Source organism: Gopherus evgoodei, unplaced genomic scaffold, assembly GCF_007399415.2.
Source record: "Gopherus evgoodei ecotype Sinaloan lineage unplaced genomic scaffold, rGopEvg1_v1.p scaffold_39_arrow_ctg1, whole genome shotgun sequence".
Classification (NCBI taxonomy): Eukaryota; Metazoa; Chordata; order Testudines; family Testudinidae; genus Gopherus; species Gopherus evgoodei.
This window is the reverse complement of record NW_022060060.1, coordinates 535,056-557,419: the sequence shown is the minus strand read 5'-3', so window position 1 is coordinate 557,419 and position 22,364 is coordinate 535,056. Positions and strand designations below refer to the sequence as shown.

Below are 22,364 nucleotides of genomic sequence, written 5' to 3'. Positions count from 1 at the left end.
GGATTCTATGTTGCTTAACACTGCAAAACATAACTGATGCATTTCCCTATATGGCATGGATATAGCAATTCAGCAAGCAACTTCCTTACATTTTCCTGTTGATGTTCTTTGGACAGTCATGTGAGCCTGACTGTTCTGTTACCTCTACTTGCGGTTACCTTAAGTAAGCCTACTATTTCCACATTACAGTTGCCTAAGGCCTCGTATGCTTCTGTGGCTTCTGTGCTGGTAAACAAGTTTTAGAGAAGTTAAATCAGCTTAGCCTGAGGCCTGGGGACCTGTAAAAACCTTAATTAAAGCTCTAACTGAGGGAGAAAAGGGGCATCTATAACTAACGGAGGAAGGGGGGGGCATCTATGATTCCCTATCACTGGTTATATACAACCCCCTGTTCTAGGGGCCTCTGTCTCTCCCTAGACACAGAACTGCCCAGTCCTGCTCCCTGGAGAGTTTCCCTCATGGTATGAAAAAGAGAATGAAATCTCTGCTGCTTTTCCTTTCCCGCCTCCTGCTTTCCCCTGCGAGTCTCTCTGGGACAGTGCAGGAACTAGGGACACACACACACTCTGTCACTCAGTGGCTAATTCCTTCCTTACTTCGTTTTGCTTTTCCCAGGTGTCCTCTCCCAGGTGTGCCTGGTCCAGTCCAGCCCAGGGGCGGTGAAGCCCAGAGAGACCCTCACACTGACCTGCACGTTTCCAGGTTCTCCATCACTAGTGCCGGTTATGGTTGGGACTGGGTCCGGCAGCCTCCTGGCAAAGGGCTGCAGTGGCTGGCATGGGTTAATCCCAGCAACGGGGGCACAGGCTATGCCCCGTCTCTCCAGAGTCGCCTGAGCTTCTCCATGGACACGGCTAAAAACGTGCTCTTCCTGCAGCTGCGGTCGCTGACAGCTGCGAGCACCCCCACCTACTACTGCACCAGAGACACGCAGTGGCAGAGACTGGTTCAAAAACTGAGGTGGCTTCTACGCAGCCTGGTGAGGTGAGTTTAGCAGGGATTGCTGAGCCCCCAGACAGAGACTCACACAGCGAGCTGAGTAGGAAAAATGCGCACAGCCACAGCTCCTTTCAAAATGCATCCAGCGGCTCCACACACAATTCAGCTTCGAGGCCTCGAGCAGAACTTAGCCGGGAAATACAATTCTCTGCTCGTAGCCAAATGGTTCTAGGCACAGACATGGGGACACACCGGGAAATGCAGCATTATACCAAGCAGCAAAGGCAGCTTGGGGCGATGGGGGCAGGGTCTTATACACTGTACAGAGGTCTCCCTACAGAAGAGGTGATTAATGATCCACATTTCTATAGTAACACACCCCCCCCCCCCAAATTCACCGCCTCCCTGAGGGGGCGGCAGTCAGTCCCTCTGGCCGGCTCAGAGAGCACCTGCTCCGTTGTACTCAGCTCCCAAACACACTAAGCGGCCCATCTCCCCCAGTCTCTCTTTCTGTCTGGGCAGGGGCGGCTCTAGGCATTTTGCCATTCCAAGCACAGCAGGCAGGCTGCCTTCGGGAGGCCCTCTGAAGCCGCGGGACCAGCCGACCCTCCGCAGGCAAGCGGCCGAGGGCAGCCTGCCTGCCACCCTCCCAGCGCTTGCAGAGCGCTCTTGGAGCGCTGGGGCCTGGAGCCGCTCCTGTGTCTGGGTCCCTGCTAGGGTGACCAGACATCCCAGGACCTTCTGGACAATCTGGATTTTAGGGGATCTGTCCCCTGTCCCAACTTTACATCAGTCACTGTCCCGATATCAAGGACTGTCTGGACTGCAGCCGGGGCACCCCCCGCTCACCCTTTCCTGGGGCAGCTCCTGGTGCCCACCCGCCAGCAGGAGCGCCTTGTGCTGCAGGGATTGGGCCTTCAGGCGCCGGGAGCCTCTGCCCCCCACAACCTTACCTGACCCAGGACCCTAGGAGCCAGAGGGACCAACCTGTCAGATGCTTCCAGGGATGAGAGCCGCCCCATCAGGGAATCCGTCCCATCTCTCCATGTGAGACAGATGCATGTATATCTATCATTCTCTATAGAGACAGAAAGAGGGTCATGGACCTTGTTGGGGAAAAGACCACCACCTTGTTAATTGAGGAATCATCAATACATGCGTGCACGCATGGAGAGACAGTGTGTCCCCTAGCAAGGGTTAAGCCGCTCTACCCAACTGATTTTTGTCACAGCTTATAAAGCGTAAAACCACAAATTAGCATATATGCTTACACATAAACTATAACCTTATTTGGCAATCATATGACATACATTTCCGAAAAGCAACTGACATTATCCTTATATGGTAGGTATAACAAATATAAAATTGCAAGCTCTTATCTTTTACTTCCTTAAGGATGTTTTCGTGATTGTCAGGAGACCCTGACATCAGTTACCCTACTTGCGGTCTAACTGTTACTCTACTTGTGGTTAAACTGACCTGCCTTGTAAGGCCCCTTGGGACTCAGTGTCCGGTGTTTAGTTCCCATTTCTGGCCAGCTGTTGCTATTCTGATACTTTGAATTATGCTAACGCAGGCTTTTTAATATGTTACTGTAGGGCAGGGGTAAGCTAGCAGTATGATCATGGTTTGTGTACACAAAACTGCCTTCTGGGAGGGTAGTTTCGCAGTGATTATATTGGTGTTAGTATTGCAGGCCTAAGATCGATTTATATAAATTAGTTCTGTTATAAGAGGGGAGGGGCAGGTTTCCCTGACATTCCCTCCTTTTTGATGCCTTAAACTTACAAGGCATCAAACGACCTTCTTACTGCGAATGTTCCTGGTCTTGACTTCTGATTGGTATTCTGGGGGTGGGTTTTCCGAATTTGGGATACTTTCATAAGTGCCCCCATTGAAGGATACATCTAACGTGGCATAAAACAGGTGATGGTCAACGGTAGGGGAGTTTTCCATTAACGGGGGGCTATGGGACCAGGTGGAGTTGGCATGCGTTAAACCACAGCACCGACTGCCACTTAAGCGGCTACACATACAGCACAAGCTGCATAAACCACATCCTGCACACAGACTTAGGATCCCAATAAGACCAATGCACAAGCCTTGAACAAGGTGTGCGGCCCAACCACAAAGGGATGTGAGCCAAGACCACAGCCAAGAATCCCCGTCTTGCTGACCAATACCTTCTGCTAAATGGCGCAATTCTTGCAACTCCTTGGCTATATCAGTTCCCGCATCTGTGATATTAAAGCAACACATACCAGCAAAATCTTTGCACGAATGTCCATGTCGCAATAACAAATAATCAATAGCTAAGCGATTTTGTAACATACCCTGACGTACTTTACCTAATTCTTGTGCAAGCAAAGCCACAACTGTGGAAGTTAAATTAAGAGATTTAGCTACAGTGCAGGCAAGGTGGGCAACAGCATGATAATTATGCGCTACCATACCTGGAATACCCACTAAAGAAAACAATAAAGCTGCCGCTCTTCCCTCCAAGTAGCGGGTTACTTCGGCTTTACAACTAGAATCTAAAGGAATAGTACTTCACCGGTGGCGAGTATAATTTGCCTGGGGATGTTGAACCATCAGGGGGGTTACTCGGCCAATGGTGCATGGTCCTCCATCACTATTGGCAGGAATATACGGGTATGCAACCCGCCCACACAACAAAAACCATCCGGCAGGCAATTTACAATGACCCGTAGCATAGGTAATCTCAATCTTATTCTGGCACCTCAATTCCCCATTTGTAAGATCCACTTTAGCACGTGTGGCATTTTAAAAATACACACAGGCATCAGCTGGGGTAACATTTGCCAGGTGAAAGGGATACATGCTGGCATCACGTACAGTTGTCGCAGTGCACAACACGTATAGGTCTTTATATGTCATGCGCTTTGAACTCGTATACTGGGTGGTGTGTGGCTGTAGTGAAGCCGGGGTAGCACTGACACCAATAAAGCAAGTTTCCATCACCGTCCCCACAGCATGCACTTTGGGAAGGCAAAAAGATGTTGTATTAATGGCTGTTTGCGCCAACATCACCCAAGCGTTGGCGGGAGGGCTTTCCGCTGGAGCCGCCACGCTTCTTACAAGGAGCGCCGTAAAAATCACGAGAGTGACACCATACGAGGGCCCTTGTCCTCTTCCGGTAGCACGACGGCCTAGCCCCCTCCCGTTGCCAGGACTACAGCAGCTTGCGGCTTTTGCTGCGTCAAGGTTCACCATAGAGTGTAAGGGTGTAGGTGGTGGGGTATATGATGTAGGGCTAGAACTTAAGCAGTTGGAACGTATTTTACAACAACAACATCTAATACAATAACAACAGCAACACCAGCAACAAAGACATAGGGAAATGAGTATACCGATTCCTAAAAGGGCCCATACATACCAAGGGTGCTGTGAAGGGCGTAATACCTTGGTAACTTGACAGGGAACATCACTTTTTACTAAATGGGCGGTTTGCAATGCCTGTAACTTATTTTGATATATGGTTTCAAGGTAATGGATCTGTGTTTGCAATTGCGATATAGATTGTACTTCGGGCAAGAGGGCTAGGAGGTGTGAAAACGATCAGGCACTACCGATGTCCAATTAAAAGGGACCCTGAACTGTAAGGAAACTCGGTAAGGTTTGTCTGTAGGCTAATAGATAGCATGGGTACCTGAGTTGGTATGCAAGTTAAATGCCACACCGTGCAACACAGAAGAATTAACATAGACACAGCTGTTATTGGCTATAAAGAAGGTATGGGAGGCCAAATCTTGTAGGTGTCCAACACCTTCCCAACACACTCGGTGGTGAATAGTGACTACTTCTCCAGGATTTAATTTTCGAATGCACTGAAGCTGGGGAGGTTGTAAAGGCCAATAGGTCCAAAGGTTACCAAGGCCTATCCAAAGGTCAGGAGTAATGGCTGGGGCACTGACTAAAAACCGGTTGGGGCCGCCGGGAGGTTTAATTTCCCATACATCTCGGTGGATTACCCAATCCCACAAGCAGCCACCCCATGGGCCTGGGAGGATACGGTACGCAGAAGCCCACACTCCTTTCACAGGTCCATACGCCTGGAAGGAACATTGTGAGCACCAACACTTCCATCCGGAGAATTTCCATGTGTGCCTCCATGGCCACAAATTTGGTGGGACTCCTGATGTGTTAGTAAGGGCAGTGGGCCAGTTTTGCAGTTCCAGGTCCTTTTGAATGGAGGTGAGAATGGTGTTTAGGTAATCCTGTATCTCTGAACATGCCTGGTCCCACTGCAATGCCTTTCCCGCCATAGCGGCATGTTGGATCATTTGCCTTAGCAGATCCTGGGTAACGGCACTTAAGGTAGAGATACTATGTAACTCGCCTATTGCTGCCTTATGCTGAGTTATTTGAGCCCCAGACATGAAACTTGCCACTTGTTCCAATTTTCCTAATCGGTCTTCATGTAGCTGGGTTTTATAGATAGTCCAGGCCGAGGTCACAGTATTAGTTCCTAGCACTAGGGTATCAGTTAGATCTTTTCTCTTTTCACCCTCTTGGATCCATGACTGCTGCTGCATTAGGCGAATGGCAGCTCCTTTGGAACAATTTGGATATGTGGTCGTAATTTGAAATTGGGTCAGAGGGAGACAAAACCGAACGGTGCTTAGAGTGGCATTTAACACAGTCCATTTAAATCCAGAGAGTTTAGGTTTTTCTGGAGACTCATACCACAATTGTTGGTCGTGTACTATGATTCCCTGTTTGGCCATTGAGATGTTAACTAAGTAGGAGGGGGTATACTGAATTAGAGTGGATGTTATATTTTCGATGGTTATGGGAATGGTTTCTACACAAGTAAAGGAGAGTGGGGCAGGGCATACCTTTTTTGTGAGAATATCGGTTTTTTGTAACTTGGGTGACCAGAAAGCACTTTGGTCCTTGGGCGTCAGGGGTGTGGCACAGGCCAGGAACTAGCATAAGATCAACAGTGGTTGCCCACTGGGCTATGATTTCCATGGTTGTATAAGGGGGGCCGGTGTAATTGACGGCCGTAGTTATGTCTGTATAAGTAAGGAAGACCCTTCCGAATGTATTCCATTTGATTGTACGTTTGTACACGTGACCTTGCATCCAGAAAAATAATTTAGTTGCACAATACAAGAATGAGTCACTTGAAGGGGATGGTCTGGGCCATTGTATCATGGTGTAGGTAGTTGGTAATAAGGGGATGGGGTCAGGAGTTTGGTGAGGGTGAATTGTGGGGGCTGTGGGGTTGGTGCAGGAACAGGAGGCATTGGCATAGGGGGTATGGGGGTGTGTGTAATATAAACTTTAAGCAATTCGGGAATGGTAGAACATGCAGAGGGTACATAAGGTGCTGGGCAAATGGCTGGAAGGGGACGGATATAACTCCAATCAATTCCACAGTGATACTTCCCACACCTCCCTCCTTGCCACCACACGATATTACGCCTTTTATACCACGGCCAGTTTTTGACGTCTTTGACAGCGAGTTTCTTTGGCCCTTTTGTTCCGATCTCTCGGGACTTCCTGGTTCTTTCCTTTTTTGTGACTGCGGCAGTCTGTACATCACGCAGGGAAGGACTTGGTCTGGGCTCAGTCTCTGGTATTGGTGCTGGTGAGGAAGGTGCTCAACCAGTTTTGCATAGAGTTCCTGGGAGTATAAAAGAGTCATATAGATTTAAAAGGAACAAAAAGAACATTAAGGCAGTGATTAGCCATAGGGAAGGCAGCAACCATTTCCGTATCATAGTGGTTTCTTTGATCTTGGCTCTTGGGTCACTCATTGTGACTTTACACAACCTGCCAGCCCCTGAGGTGGTACTTAGGCTGGGATCCAGGCATACACACTGCAGATGACGATTGAGTTCGTGGAACAAAGGGAGCCGTGGTCGGATCTAGAGGCGGAGTCACCTTTTTGCAGTGGGACGAGTGGATCCAATTAGGCAGTCCCCGGCACTTCACTGCCGTAAGCGTAGTTAGCAGAACCTGGTACGGGCCTTTCCACGTGGGCTCCAGAGACGACTTACGCTGGAAGGCTTTGTAGCAAACCCAGTCTCCAGGCTCCAGGGGGTGACACGCGGCCTCTGCAGGGTCTGGTAGGGCACTTTGAACCTGTGAGTGAACAGATCTAACATGGCGAATTAGTGCTTTGCAATATTCTAATACTGTTTCATCACATAATTGCAAATCCAGTGCCTTAGGGTTTATAGGCGGGGTCACAGGCATTCTCATTGGCCTAGCCATGAGAATCTCGTGAGGAGACAATCCATGCTTGCACATAGGGGTGTTTCTCATTTGCATTAATACCAGGGGTAATGCATCTGGCCATTTGAGGCCCATTTCTGCACATAATTTTGCCAGCTTATTTTTCAGATCCCCATTTTTACATTCCACTGCCCCAGCACTCTGGGGGTGGTGTGCACAGTGCAGATGTTGTTCAATCTGAAGGGCTTTACAGATATGTTGTGTAACCTGGCCAGTAAAATGGGTACCTCTGTCACTATTTATGGAGGCAGGAAGTCCAAAGCGGGATGAAATCTTTCAGTAGTTTTTTAGCAACGGTTATTGAATCTGCCTTAGCACAAGGATATGCTTCTACCCACCCTGAGTACATACAGACACATACTAACACGTATTCATATGAACAACATTTGGGCAAGCTTATAAAGTCTACTTGGACATTTACAAAAGGTCCCCATGGCGGCGGATGCGCCGCCTGGGTGGTACGAACTGGTTGTCCACTGTTGTATGCCAGACAAATAGGACAAGAACAACAATATTGCTGAGCTATGCTTGTAAAATTCGGAGCATACCAATATTTGGCTACAGATGCCATCATTCCTTCCTTTCCTACGTGTGCCAGCCCATGGGCTAGACGGGCAAGGTGAGGGAGTAAGGCCAGGGGCGCTACCAGGCGGCCGTCTGGTGCACGCCACAAGGCGTCTTCCGGATGCTTGGAGCAACCAGACTGTCTCCAGCGGTTCTTTTCCTCCTCCGACGCCGATTCCTGTGCAAGCGATAGATTTTGCAGGGAATCGATTGGAGAAGAAGATTGGGACAGACAAAGAGTAACTATTTCAGTAGGAGCCGGAGACCCGGAAAGGGCCGCCTGCCTGGCGGTAGCGTCCGCCAGGGCATTTCCTCGAGTAACGTCATCTTGGGGTTTCTGGTGAGCGGGACACTTGACCACAGCAATGGCAGAAGGCAACTGCACAGCAGACAAGAGAGCATTGACATAGGAGCCATGACTGATGGGGGCTCCAGTAGAGGTGAGAAAACCCCTATATTTCCATAGCTGGCCGTAATCATGTACTACTCCAAAGGCATATCTAGAATCAGTATAAATGGTGACAGACATACCAGTTGCCAAGCAACAAGCTCTGGTAAGGGCGAACAGTTCAGCAACTTGGGCTGACCTTACTAAGGGAAGGGAAAAGGCTTCTATAATGCTTCGTTGATCGCACACAGCATAGCCTGCTACCAGCTGGCCTTCTACATTCCTTAAACAGGACCCATCTACAAAATAAATCAGCTCTGGGTTTTGTAAGGGAATATCTTGCAGATCAGGTCTAGGAGCAGACAATTCAGCAGTTACAGATAAGCAATCATGGGGTTCCCCATCGGTTGCCGTAGGGAGAAGGGAAGCTGGGTTAAGTACTGGACACCTAATCAAAGTAACATTTGCAGCATTTAAAAGAAGCATTTCATACTTTGTGAGCCGAGAGTTAGAAAGGTGCTGAGTTTTACTTTTAGTAAGAAGGGCTGTAACAGCATGGGGAACTGCCACAGCTAAAGGACTGCCTAAGACAAGGGAAGCAGAAGCTTCAACTAACCTGGCGGCAGCAGCTACCGACCGAAGGCACTGGGTAATGCTGCAGCCACCGGATCTAAGGAAGAACTGAAATACGCAATGGGTCTATTTTTCCCCCCGTGTGATTGCGTAAGGACATCTTGGGCGGAACCCTCCTTTTCGTGGCAGAACAGGGTAAAAGGTTTTTTATAATCGGGGAGGCCTAAGGCAGGAGCCTTAGCCAGGGCGTTTTTGACTCGTTGGAATGCTGTTTCTGCTTCCTCAGGCCACGGAATGGGGTCAGTGACCTTATTGAGGGTTAGATTTTGCAAGGGCCGTACGAGGGAAGCATATCCAGGAATCCATTGCCTGCAATAGCCTGCCATTCCTAGGAACCCTCTAAGTTGCTTCTTAGTGATTGGCTTTGGAATCTGTTGAATAGCTTGGATTCGTGAGGAAGATAAGCCACGCTTTCCAGCAGAAATATCATGACCAAGATAGTGAACCGTCGGGAGACAGAGCTGCAGTTTTGATTTAGAAACTTTGTGACCTTTCTGAGCCAAGGCCTGAAGGAGCGCGAGCGTATCAGTCTTAGAGGCTTCTAAAGAATCAGATGCTAGCAATAAATCATCGACATATTGGATTAAAACAGACCCCTGAGGGAACCGGATATCATCTAGATCCTTTTTTAGGATTTGAGAAAAAATAGTGGGTGACTCAGTATATCCCTGGGGCAATATGGTCCAGGTATACGTGGTGCCCTGATAAGTGAAGGCGAAGAGAAGCTGGCTATCTACGTGGATCGGGATAGAGAAAAAGGCTGAACATAAATCTATGACAGAGAAATACTATGCAGTCGGGGGTATGCAAGAGAGGATGGTAGCGGGATTGGGGACCACCGGGAAAGTTGGAAGTACAGCAGCATTAATGGCACGCAGATCCTGTACGAATCGCCAGGTATTCTTTCCAGGTTTTCACACAGGTAATATCGGCAAATTACATTCACTTTCTGTCGGTATAATAACTCCTTGGTCGAGTAAGGCAGAGATCACCGGAAGAATTCCCTCTTCCGCTTGTCGGGAGAGGGGACATTGACGAATTTTGGGAAGGGGTTTTTCTGGATTCAGCCGAATTTTAACGGGTAGAGCAGAGCTAATGCGCCCTACTTGGTTGGCATGTTCAGCCCACAGTGTGGGGGAAACAGCCAGCAGTTCCTGTTGCAATGAGGAAGGGCTGGGGTGGGTCTCCCCGTCTGGGGCAGGATCTGTTTGTAAGAGGGCGAGCACTTCATTGTGGGCCGGATCAGGCACTTCCAAGAATACCCCGTCAGGGGAACAAAAGATAGTACAATTTAGTTTGCATAACAAATCCTTTCCCAAGAGATTAACGGGAGAGCAAGGACTGAGAAGGAAAGCATGGTCAGCGGAGAGAGGGCCAATGGAGATCGACAGAGGAGAAGAAACAGGGTGGGGGATAGGAGTGTTCCCCACTCCTATAGCGGTAACGACATCGGAAGAGAGGGGCACAGCGGGAAATTCCTGTGCTCTAAGAGTAGATCTAGAAGCTCCCATATCTATCAAACAGGGAGTGGGAACACCATTGATTAAACAAGAAACCGTCGGACCAGTTTGGTCCACTGAAATGAGTGGGGCAATGACAACGTTCTCAGTCTCCTGGCACTCCTAACAGTTAAGGGGTGGAGGGGATGGCGTGGGAAAGAATGGAACAGTGTAAGGTTGTCCTGCGGCTCCCCCCGTTCTCGGGTTAGGTCTCGGGGGGCGCGTAGGGCAATCCTTAATGAGATGTCCCTCTTTTTTGCAATATCTGCAATAAACATTGCTCAATTGAGGGCAATTAGCTTTCCAATGTCCCTCCTGACCGCACAGAAAACAAGCTGTTGGGTTAGGACCGGTTGAAGGGTTAGTGCCAGTTGGGGCTGAAGCCCCAGCCCCTGATGGCCGTTGCTTTCGCCTAGGTCCTTTTGCACTAGAGTCTTGCATAGTCTGTATCTGTAGAGCCATAAGTTTAGATTCCGTCTCGTCCTTTTTTCTTTCTAACTGTCGATAAAAATGCTGGGCCGTAGCCAAGATTTCTTCCAAATTTTTTCCTTCCCAATCTACTACACTGATCCTTAACTGCTCTCCCACCTTGGGCAAGAGTCCCTGCACGAAAGCAGCTACCACTGCTTGTCTAGCAGTAGCCTCTGCGTACTCAATTCCCGAATACCTTTCAAACACTTTCTTAATACGTTCCATAAAATCTGCCGGATTTTCTCCCTTATTTTGTTTGCAAGCATTTATTTTTGCCCAATCTGTTTTCCTGGGGCAGACGGTAAGAACCACTCTAACCAGGGCATCCCTTCTTGTTGCTAATTCGTCCTCTGGATGCTGACGGGAATCTTCAGGCCAGCCGGCCTCCTGGTAGAGACTTATAAGAGTTTCCCTGGGCACTATTGCTGTTAGAAGTTGGTCCATATCCGCCCCTGAAGGGTTATAGCATCACACTATCATACTTAATTGTTCCTGGAATTTAACAGGATCCTCTCGGAATTTTAGAAATTTTTCTATCAGGTTATACAAATCGCCTGGTGACCAAGGGGCGTGTACAGTTACTAACCCCATTGGCCCTGGCAATTGCCTGAGGGGAAAGGTGCTTACGCTTCTGTCTGGCTCGCACTTTTCAGCTAGTTCTAATAAACTTTTGAGACGCCTACGGGTACGGGAAGATACAGGGTTGGTATCGGCGTTATTGGCCTCATCAAGAATGGCTTGATACTTGGGTGATGTTATGAGAGTTTTCAACCCAGCGATGCTACGTGATAAGTCACGCAGTGGTGATTGGGGTGAGGAGGATTCACTAGCCCAATCAATTCTTTGTCTCCCACTGTTGCCTGCCACTCTGCCAACAGTTCTTCAGTCCTAGACAATATGCTATCAAAGCTTGCCTTCAGTTCGGCAGTGAGTTCTGTTCTGGGGATAGAACTATCTGCCGGGGAGGAGACTGCTGAAGTGGGGATTAAGGGTGTTGATTTGCTAGAATCAGAAGATGGATAATGTTCGGAACTAGTTCCAGTGAACCCGGATCCAGATCCCGATGTTGTTGGAGGGCCCTGTTCATCTGAGTTGTATGGAGGAGGAACGGGCCACTGTCGACTCTCTACGAACAGATCAATTAATTCATCTGAGGAGGGAGTAGAGACCGGTTTTCCTGGTTTCGGGTTCGGGCCGGTTGGGCAAACTTTAGAGGGACAGAGGGGAACCAAAGGGTGGCTCAATGTACTGTGAACATTAGCCAGTTTCTCCTGTGCCTCTTTAAGCTGTATTTTTAACTTATCTTGGGTATCTTTAAGACCTCTGACCTGAGATTCCTGACGGCGCTTTCCCATTTCATCATGCCACTCAAAATATGCATCAAATTGTCCCTGACCCACTTTGTTGACCAGGAGGGCACCACGGAGGTGCACGATCCTGTCGAGGTCAAATCTTCCTTCCAAGGGGAACTGCAATATTGGGTTATCTCTAGTATACCAATTCCATTTCTGCAAATATTTGCATGTCGACGGGCCACGGTGTACATACATATAAGCAGCAGGAGTACCTTTTGGTGGGCTAGGAATCCCTTTGGATTGACCTGCCCCCATCTTCCACCCTCCACAACACACAATATTAAAGAGAGAGAGAGAGACGGAGACAGGGTTCACACTCCCACGCCTTGCACCCCGGCTGTAGAGCTACTCACCAAGGCCTATCAGCCAGGGAAGCTTCTCAGTCCATATCACTCAACTGTGGGGCTTGCTTTCAAGGCACTCCCGGTCACGAGCTTATGCTTCGCGAGAGGCTCGGGGCGTCTTCCCACAGTTATCGTTCACTCCGGCCGTCTGGCCTTTTCCAACATACAGCACTCAGAACTTCAGTTTCCACAACATTAAAAGGACAAACAAAATCACCCCTCCCAAGAACAAGAGCAAACCCTGGGGTTGCTCCAAGTTCCAATAACTGTCGAGAACCGCCCATACACTAGTAGAGTTAGTAAAGTTAATGACGTTATTCATTGGCCGTTACTGGGTTCTACGGGTCTTCCCTCGCGGAGCCGGCTCTCGGGACGGGACGGAAGACTCTAGAGTATAACCGGGACTTACGAATCAGGACGGGAACCTGAGCAAGCATGTCAGGTCTGTCTGATGATCAACAGTTCAGAGCCAGCTTGTGACTTACCCCAAACCAGAGCCCACGGCCCAGTCCATCTCCAAACCCCGTAGAGATTTCAAAAGGTCTCTTACCTGGTGGGCCCGGGGTTGGGATGGGCTGCCTGGGGGTCTTCTGGTCCAGGAAAGCCCCCTTGTGGCATCCGAGTCATGGCACCAGAATGTTGGGGAAAAGACCACCACCTTGTTAATTGATCAGACAGCCTGAGGCTCCTTTTATTGAGGAATCATCAATACATGCATGCACGCATGGAGAGACGGTGTGTCCCCTAGCAAGGGTTAAGCCGCTCTACCCAACTGATTTTTGTCACAGCTTATAAAGCGTAAAACCACAAATTAGCATATATGCTTACACATAAACTATAACCTTATATTAAAATGGAAAAAAGTCAGTGATGGTTCTGAAGGAGATTAGAGAGATACAATGGCAGATAGGAAACAGTCAGTGTGAAAGTTTTAGAGTTCACTGAAATAGCTGAAAGCTAAGAAATAAAAATGATGACACAAGATGACAAAGCACCAGGTTTAATTTTTAAAGCAAATTTTACCTAATATTTTATACTGATGCCCAGGCAAATTTCTGTCTATGCAGAGTCCTTCCTTTCTGTGGTGACAATGAAAACACCATGTCAAGTAACACAGAGACTGAAACAATGTTAATGTCAGCTTTTGCCTTTTGGCCCCGCTCCCAGAGCCGGAGCCCCGCAACCCCGCAGTCCTGCTCCCCCAGTGAGCAGGGCAAGTCCCGCGGCCCTGCTACCCCGACCAGAGCCCCGCGACCTCACAGCCCCGCTCTCCCTGCCGGATCCCCGTAACCCCGCGCTCCCGATCCCCCGACCGGAGCCCCGCAACCCTGTGGTCCCACTCCCCAGGCAGGAGGGTGGCAAGTCCTGCAACCCCACTACTCTGGCCAGAGCCCCACAACCCTGCAGCCCCGCTCTCCTGGCCGGATCCCCACAACCTCACAGCCCTGCTCTCCCTGCCGGATATCCGTAACCCCGTGCTCCCACTCCCCCGGCCAGAGCCTCGCAACCACGGAGCCCCGCTTTCCCGGCCAGAGCCCCGCAACCATGTGGCCCCTCTGTCACAGAGTCCCTGGGCGATGATCTGGAACTGCTCCCCCCAAAGCCAGTTAGGACTTTGGGGGGCCTCCTCTCCCTTGGAGCAGACTGTCTCCAAGGCAAGAAGCTCACACGTCTTCACCTTCTGAGTCTCTCCTTGGAGCATTCAGCATCCTCTGCCCCTCTGTGCGCTTCCCACAGTGAGCCTGCCCCAGGGAAGTCCTGGGGAAGCCACAGGGTCCTGCACCCCCACTTTGCAGTCAGATGTGACTCTCAGCCAGCCAGTAACACAGAGGTTTATTCGATGACAGGAACAGGGTCTAAAACAGAGCTTGTAGGTACCGTGAGCCGGACCCCTCAGCCAGGTCCATTCTGGGGAGCAGTGAGCCAGACCCCCACGTCTACACTTCACTCCTCTCCACAGCCAGCTCCAGACTCCAAACCCCCTCCAGCCCCTGCTCTCTGCTCAGTTCTTTTCCCCCTCTTTGTTCTCCCACACTTTAAGCACCCCCTTGCAGGGGGGGGAAGGGCCTGGCCATTAGTTGCCAGGAGACAGAGGGCTGGCCACAAAACTAAGGCCCCCCGGCAGTATTCAGAGGGAACATTAAGAACAGCCCCACTTCCTCACAGCCGCTCCCCCTGCCGGAGCCCCGCAACGCCGCAGCCCTGCCCGTCCCAGGAGCGCGGCAAGTCCCGCGGCCCCGGTCCCCTGGCCGGAAAATGTCAAGTGCAGCTGCCCAGCTCCCGCAGCTGAAGCCCCACAACCCCGCGCACCCGCTCCCCCGGTGGAGTGCGACAAGTCCCGCGGCCCCGCTACCCAGGCCAGAGCCCCGCAACCCCACGGTCCTGCTCCCCCAGCCAGAGCGCGGAAATCCGAAGTGCGCCCGGAGAGTACATGCCCCAGGAATCGGCCCCGCACTGGCTAAGGCCAGCCCTGGCCCCAGGTGTGTACCTCTGGGACTCCCCACCTCGTCCCCTGGCAGGTCCCTCTGGCCCTTTTGGTGGGGGGCTCTGCATGCTGCCGGTGCCTGCAAGCCCTGCTCGGCAGCTCCCATTGGTGCTTCTCTCAGCCAATGGGAGCCATGCGCTTGTGGCCGGCTCAGCAAGTGGAGAGTCTGGAGACCCCCCTCGCTGCTCTCACCCTAGGAGCCAGAGACCTCCCGGCAGGGCTGGTGAATGTGGCCAGGGAAGAGGGCAGGGTGTGATGGAGTGAGTGTCTGGGAGGTGTCGGGGGGCGCTGGGCTGTGAGGGTGTAGAGGGTGCTGGGGGGGAGGTTTGTGTGTTTTGGGGTGCTAGACAGTGGGGGCCTGTTGGTGGGGCTGGGCAGTGGGGGAGGTCTGTGTGTGTCAGGGCACTAGGCAGTGCGGATCTGTGTGGGGCATTGTGTCATTGTGGTGGGGCTGTGGGGAAGGGCACTGGGAGGGAGGGTAAATCTGTGTGTATTGGGAAACTAGTGAGGGGGGTTCTGTGTGGGGTGCTGGGAAGCTGTGGTGGGGCTGTGGGTAGGGGGGCACTGGGTGTGTGGGCACAGCACTGTGCATTTGTGGTGGAAGGGTTTTAGGGGGCTCTGGGCATAGTGGCTCCAGGGGGCGCTGGGCAGGGGAGCTGTGGTGCAGCCTGGGCCCACCCCCAACAGGAAGGGACATGCTGGTAGCACAGGGCCAGGCAGACCAGGGTGCCTCTGACTCCGGACAGGGCTGTGCACCTGTGTCTGTCTGTCCCCAACACACACACCCAGCTTGACCAATGTGTCCTGATATTTCACTCTTGCGATCTGGTCACCCTGCATAAAAACGGCCAGACTGAGTCAGACCAAAGGTCCATCTAGCCAAGTGTCCTGTCTTCTGACAGTGGCCAATGCCAGGTGCCCCAGAGGGAATAAACAGAACAGAACAGAACAGGGAATCACCAAGTGATCCACCCCCTGTAGCCCATTCCCAGCTTCTGGCAAACAGAGGCTAGGGACACCATCCCTGACCAGCCTGGCCACTGATGGACCTCTCCTCCATGTGGGTGCTGACTCTCCCCTACACCGCGCTCCAGCCTCCCAGGATGTTTATCCCTACTCGGAGATACTCACATGCCAGTTCCTGAGGGGGGAGGGAAATGCTCACAATTCCCTTGTGTCCTGTTTGGACATTTCCAGGTTTCCTGGTGGGGGTTAAAGGGACTTTAAATGTGAGCAGAGGAGGCAAAGAGTCTGAGCCCTCCTTGCCCAAACAAACCTTCTGTCATCACCTTGATTGGAGCTCAAACAAACCCCAACTTATACTCACAAACACATAGTGCCAAGATACCACGGTGATGGGCACCAGTCTCAGAGCCCAGACAGAGGGAACTAGGGCAGTGATTAGGAAGTGCTCGGTAATGCTCTGCTCATCCCCCGGCCTGTTGCACAGCTAACGGGGGGAGACTGGCCAATGGGCGCTGGAGATCACTCCCATTCCAGCTCCTTTTCAAGAGGGATGGGGGAGGTTGGGGTGTTTTATGCAAATCTCAGACCCCTGTTCCCTGTTTAAAGAGCAGCTCCTGGGTTCTCACTGGGACCCGCCTGCTCAGGGCCTGACCCGCAACTTCACTGGTTTGCGTTTCACTTGAAGACCAACATGAAATCTTTACTCGTCCTCATGCTGTCACTGTCCGCTGACCTGTGTGAGTGTCCAGGGGAGATTTGGGACACAGGCTGGAGCCCTTAGAAGCAGAATCGAGGCCTTAACTCCTTTTCCCAACTGTTCTGTCCCAGGTGCAGAGCAGCTGGTCCAGACTGGCCCAGGAGTTGTGAAACCCTCCAACTCCTTCACTCTGACCTGTGCTGTCTCCAGGTTCTCCATCACTATCACAGGCTGGCACTGTGTCCGGCAGCCTCCTGGCAAAGGCTTAGAGTGGCTCGGGTATATAGGCACTACCAGGGGCACAGGCTACACCCTGTCTCTCCAGAGCCACCTGAGCTTCTCCAGAGACACATCTAAAAACGCGCTCTCTCTGCAGCTGCGCTCACAGACAGCTGTGGACACCGCCACCTATTACTGCTCCAGTGACACAGAGCAATGCAGGAACTCATACAAAAACCAGGGGTGGAGCATCTGCAGCCTGGCCAGGCAAGTTAGCAGTGTTGTGGAAAAATGACCACGCGTTGTGTTTGGATCAGAACAGCCTGAGGCCCCTTTATTGCAGGGATGCAGGGGGAGACCACCAGTCTGGCAGCTCCCCCGAGAAAGGGAACACACAAGCTTATAGAGATCAAAACCACATTTAGTTACACATACTCCTTGGTAACATTTCCCCTTATTAGGAATACAGCGAAAACAAGCTTTTCCTGTTATTCACAAGTTGTTCTTTTGTGCTTAACAGCTTTCCTAACACTACCTGTTGCAGTTACATTAAGCAATACTGGCTGTTGCAATTGTGTCTTGTTAGTAATTTTCCTCGCTCCCCCCACCTGTCCACTGACCACATACACAGTTGTCTTGACCAAAGTTCAGGCCTACTTAATTTTGCCTCTACAATCCTTCCTTTTGCGCCTTTTTGGCACCACCTTGGCCTAAACTTGCATATTCATTAAATTCTGTATCTCTGATTCTAAATTAAGTGGTATAGCCTTTGGGGTTTTGGTTGAAGGCAATGACAATGCATGGTCAGTATGAACATGGAAGGTGCCATTATTATTACGGTTTTTACAACAGCAATAACATAACCTTAGGCTAAACAATAACAATAAACGCATTAGCATTCCCACTGGAATAATATGATGGGGTTGTACAGCCTTAGTCACAGAACACAATACATCATACTTAGGGCATAAAGTAGACATTCTATAAGCTGTATGAAAAGCATTCTCTTCAATTCCGTATCTGTTTTGGAGCATATGAATTTGCCCTTGCAATTCAGAGATTTTCTGGATCTCTGGGAGGAGTGAAAGCAAACTTTGGAACTGATCAGGTATAAGGCAGTCCAACTGAAAGGTATCTGAAACTTAAGGGCTGTTTGCAAATGTTTGTCCGCAGGCCAATAAATAATATTACTGCCAGCAACAGTGGTGAGATTAAAATGTAAATCTTACAAAATGGTGGCTGTAACATACACCCAGCTATTATTTGCATGGAAAAGCAGGTGTCCCACTAGGGTGGTTGTGAACAGTGACGACTTCTCCTGGCCTCAGTTTGCATATACACTGGAGCTGTGGGGTTCTAACAGCCAGAGTGTCCATTGGCTCCCTATCCCCACCCAAATATCGGGTGTTATTCCAGGAGCACTGACTATAAATCCATTAGGCCCACCAGGTATTTTAATTTCCCAAATGTCTCAGTGAATTATCCAATCCCACATGCATCCTCCCCACAGACCCAGCAGGATTCAGAATGTGGGAGTCCACACCCCTTTTATGGGTCCATAAGCTTGGAAGGAGCATTGCAAGTGTCTGACCTTCCACCCAGAAAATCTCCAAGTATGTCTCCAGGTCCATAGATCAGATGATACTCCTGAAGTATCTATAAGGGCAGTGGGCCAAGCCTGATGCTCAAGATCACTTTGAATGGCTATCAGCTGGTCATTTAGGAAATCTTGAATTTCTGAACATGCCAGATCCCACTGCAATGCCTTCCCAGCCTCAGTGATATTTAGCACCAGTGTTGTGAGCAGTTTCTGGGTTATAACACGCAATTCGCCAACTCCAGCCTGCACCTGAATTAATTGGGCTCCAGTAATAAGACCTGTGGCCTTTTCCAATTGTCCTCCTTTTTCTTCATGTTGTTGGCCTTTATAAATATTTCAAATAGCATCTGCGCTGTTGGCACCATCCCACAAGTGTCCGGTCACGTCCCTCTTTTCCCTAGAGGAAACCTAGGCCCTTTGCTGCGCTAACCTAAGGGCAGCCCCTCTCAGCAATTAGGGTATGTGGAGGTGACTTGGAAGCTGGACAAGGGCAGTGTGAAATTTATAGTTCCTAGCGTAGTATTAATCAGGGTCCATCTATACTGTTGTGGAAAATTCAATCCGCACATTTTGTCTTTCAATCAGATCAGTCTGAGGCTCTTTATTGATTACAAGCACGCAGGGGAGGATCGCTATGGGAAACAACCTCCCTGAAGCTGGTTACAGACAGGCTTATAAAGCTTAAACCCACAAACTAGTTACACAAAGTTGCACACATTTCCTTGTTATTTCCTTACTAAAAATATTACATAATCGATATAGATTGGAGCAAACTTTTTCCCATATTAGGCCTTTCCTGTTATTTACTGTCTGTCCTTTTGCAGTTAAACGGCGACTGTAAAGGATATTGCAAAATTGCTTTTGCTAGGGGACTGTTGGGTATTTTTCACTGTCTCCTCTGTGCCACTCCTTTGTACATTTAAGCGAGATGACCTTGGCAGTTTGACATGAGACTTGGGCTGATAAGGTTTGGATGCCACTGGATTTTCCCTTACAATATCCTAACACGTCCCTTTTTGGTCAAGTACTATACCACATCTGTTGTCTATACACTTCTATGTACTTTTGAGAAGCATTGACATTAATAGCATAGGAAGGGGTATATTGCAATGTTGTGCAGGTTAAGTTATTACAGTAGTTATTGGAATTATTTCAATACAGGTAAAATCTCCCATGGCAGAACAAACCTTTGGGTATATGTTTGATTATTTACTAATTGCATGACAAAATAACAATAAGGGCCTCTTTCATCCATACTGCAAATTCCGGGAACAGCCATCATATCTACCCCTTCATAGAACCCCTCGATTTTAACTTCTGATTTCTGGGGCTCATATGTAATGATGTGATATATATTTCTATTTCCACCAACCCATTTGTTTTCCATTCAGTTGCTCATTCATATGCTTTATTTTAGACTATGAAAATAATTTTTCTGAACAAAATTTTAGTAAATTACGAAGACGTGAAGATCTGGGCCAATGGATTTCGGTAGAATATACCGTATTATCTGTAATTGGGTACATTTCAGGGATGTTGGCAGAGGTGGCGGAGATGGTGGGGTTAATATTTGTGCCTGCCAGGCCTGTTTTGGTATTCATCCTCCGGAAGCCAATTAGGGAGGGCAGTACATTCTGATGGTACTTGTCCATAAACACAGTTTGCAGCCTCTGGAATAAACCCACCCCACCACTTAACTCCACATTCCCAAGAATACATCCCGCAACTCCCTCCCTGCCAATGTATAATACTTCGTTTTTTCCACCAGGGCCAATTTTCAATGTCCCTTGTTGTTAGGAATTTCTGGACTTTGGGGGCTTCAGCAGCGTGAGTGTTCCTTCTTCTCTGTTGGAACAGTCGTGGTTTAGCATTATACTGGGGAGAGGTTGCTAGCACACTACCCAGATCCTGGTCCAGTGATCTCAAGGGATCTTTTCCTTTGATGGTGGTCTTGGGCATCCAAAAGAACATAAAGGTATCATGGAAGTTTAACAATAACAGCAAGAGCATAGCTACACACATGAACCAAATTGAGGGCACGAGCCATTTTTGCACCACGGCTGTTTCTTTTATTCTGGCTGTGGGGTCAGCCATGGCAGCTGGGTGCCAGTGGGCGCTAGGCTCTCCACTGGGCTTTTAAAGGCGTTATTCTGGCCTTGTGTCTCTTATTGTCCCTTTTCCAGCAGGCCGAAGCGTCAGCTGGCTGTAAAAGCAGCGTACAGGAGATTATGGTGGCTCCGATTGCCCATGGACTGATGGATCGGGGTGCTGCGGTCTATTTTTGTTTCCTGAGGTTATATCTAGGTTCCTTTTCAGGGCCTGGAGAGAGATCACTGTTGCTATCACCCTGGCTGCTTCCTAGAGCGGGGTCTGCCGGATGGAATTCTTTAGCGTCTGAGTTCAGAGGTGGCATTATCTGTTTGCAGTGGGAGGTGTGGATCCAGCTGACAAGTCCCTTGCATTTGACCACTGTGTGGGTGGTCAACAGGAGCTGGTAGAGGCCTTTGCAGTGAGGCTGCACAGAAGTCTTTCTCTGGTGTACCTTAATGTAAACCCAATCTCCAGGCTGCAGTGGGTGGCACAGCGCGTCAGCTGGTTCAGGCAGAGCACTTTGTACCTGTGAGTGAATACACCTAACGCACCACATTTGTGTCTTGTAATATGCCAGAGTTTCTCAAACAGGGGTCGCCGCTTGTGCAGGGAAAGCCCTTGGCAGGTCGGTGTATCTACCTGCCGCATCCTCAGGTGCGGCCGATCACAGCTCCCACTGGCCACAGATTGCTGCCCAGGGCTAATGGGAGCTGCTGGAAGCTATGCCGGCTGAGGGACTTACTGGCCACCGCTTTCAGCAGCTCCCATTAGCCCACAGCACTGATCTACGGCCAGTGGGAGCTGCGATCAGCCAGACCTGCGGACGGGGCAGGTAAACATACCAGCCCAGCCCACCAGGGGTTTTCCCTACACAAGCAACGACCCCTCTTTTAGAAACCCTGCTTTTGAGGAGCTGGAAGAACAAGGTGGGAGACTAGTGTAACCTTGAGGTAACCTGGTTCACGTATATTGAAGCCCTTGGTAGGTAAAGGCAAACAAATACTGGCTATCTTTATGAATAGGGATCAAGAAGAAGGTTGAGCAGAGGTCAACAACTGTGAAATAGATGGAAGAAGAAGGAATGCAGGAAAGGAAAGTCACAGAATTAGGAACAATGGGGAAAGTAGGGAGAACGGCAGCATTAACAGCACGGAGATCCTGGACAAAACACCAAGCTTGTTTGCCAAGCTTCTTTACAGGTAAAATGAGGAAGTTACACACACTGACCATAGGAATAATGACTCCTTGCTCCATAAAGGAGGCGATTACTGGTCGAATTCCTTCCTCAGCCTGTTTTGAGAGTGGGCACTGCTGCACCCTGGAAAGGGGTCTTGCTGGGTTTAGATGAATTTTAACCAGTTGGGTAGACCCAATGTACTGAACCTGGTTGGCATGATCAGCCCACAAGGAGGGACGGACCTTAGCCAGCAATTCCTGTTGCAACAAGGAAAGGCTGGGGTCAGTCTCCTCCTTTTCAGCATCTGCCTGTAAGACTGCCAGGACCTCATCATGACTAAGACCAGGCACGTCTAAATACATGCGTCCTGGGGTACAATAGATGGTACAATTTAATTTAGAGCAAGCCCTTTCCCAAAGTTAACCAGTGAGCAAGGACTGAGGAGGAAGGCATGATGGTCAGATAGAGGGCCAATAGAAACAGACAGTGGTGACAAAACGGGGTGGGGAATAGCAGTATTGCCCACCCCTACTGCATTCATGATCTCAGACATCACAGGGAGGGAGGGGAAGTCGCTAGCGTAGAGAGTAGACCTCAAAGCGCCAATATCTAGCAGGCAGGAGGTAGGAGTTCCATTAATCACACAGGTTACATATGGTCCAGTCTAGT

At 49.8% G+C, this 22,364-nt stretch overlaps 1 protein-coding gene and 1 long non-coding RNA gene across 3 annotated transcripts in view; one reads left to right on the top strand and one right to left on the bottom strand.

The window, feature by feature from the left end:
* Window positions 1-22,364, top strand: part of LOC115642209 — a 440,558-nt gene that overhangs the window by 140,051 nt on the left and 278,143 nt on the right. The gene's annotated exons all lie outside the window — the stretch shown is intronic.
* The window catches only part of LOC115642377, a 31,200-nt gene continuing 25,640 nt past the window's right edge, over window positions 16,805-22,364 (bottom strand). Inside the window, exon 3 of one of the 2 annotated variants that reach the window (XR_003998185.1) lies at window positions 16,805-21,060. This is a non-coding gene — a long non-coding RNA (uncharacterized LOC115642377). The remainder of the gene's footprint in view (window positions 21,061-22,364) is intronic. The other variant, XR_003998186.1, reaches the window with a different exon arrangement.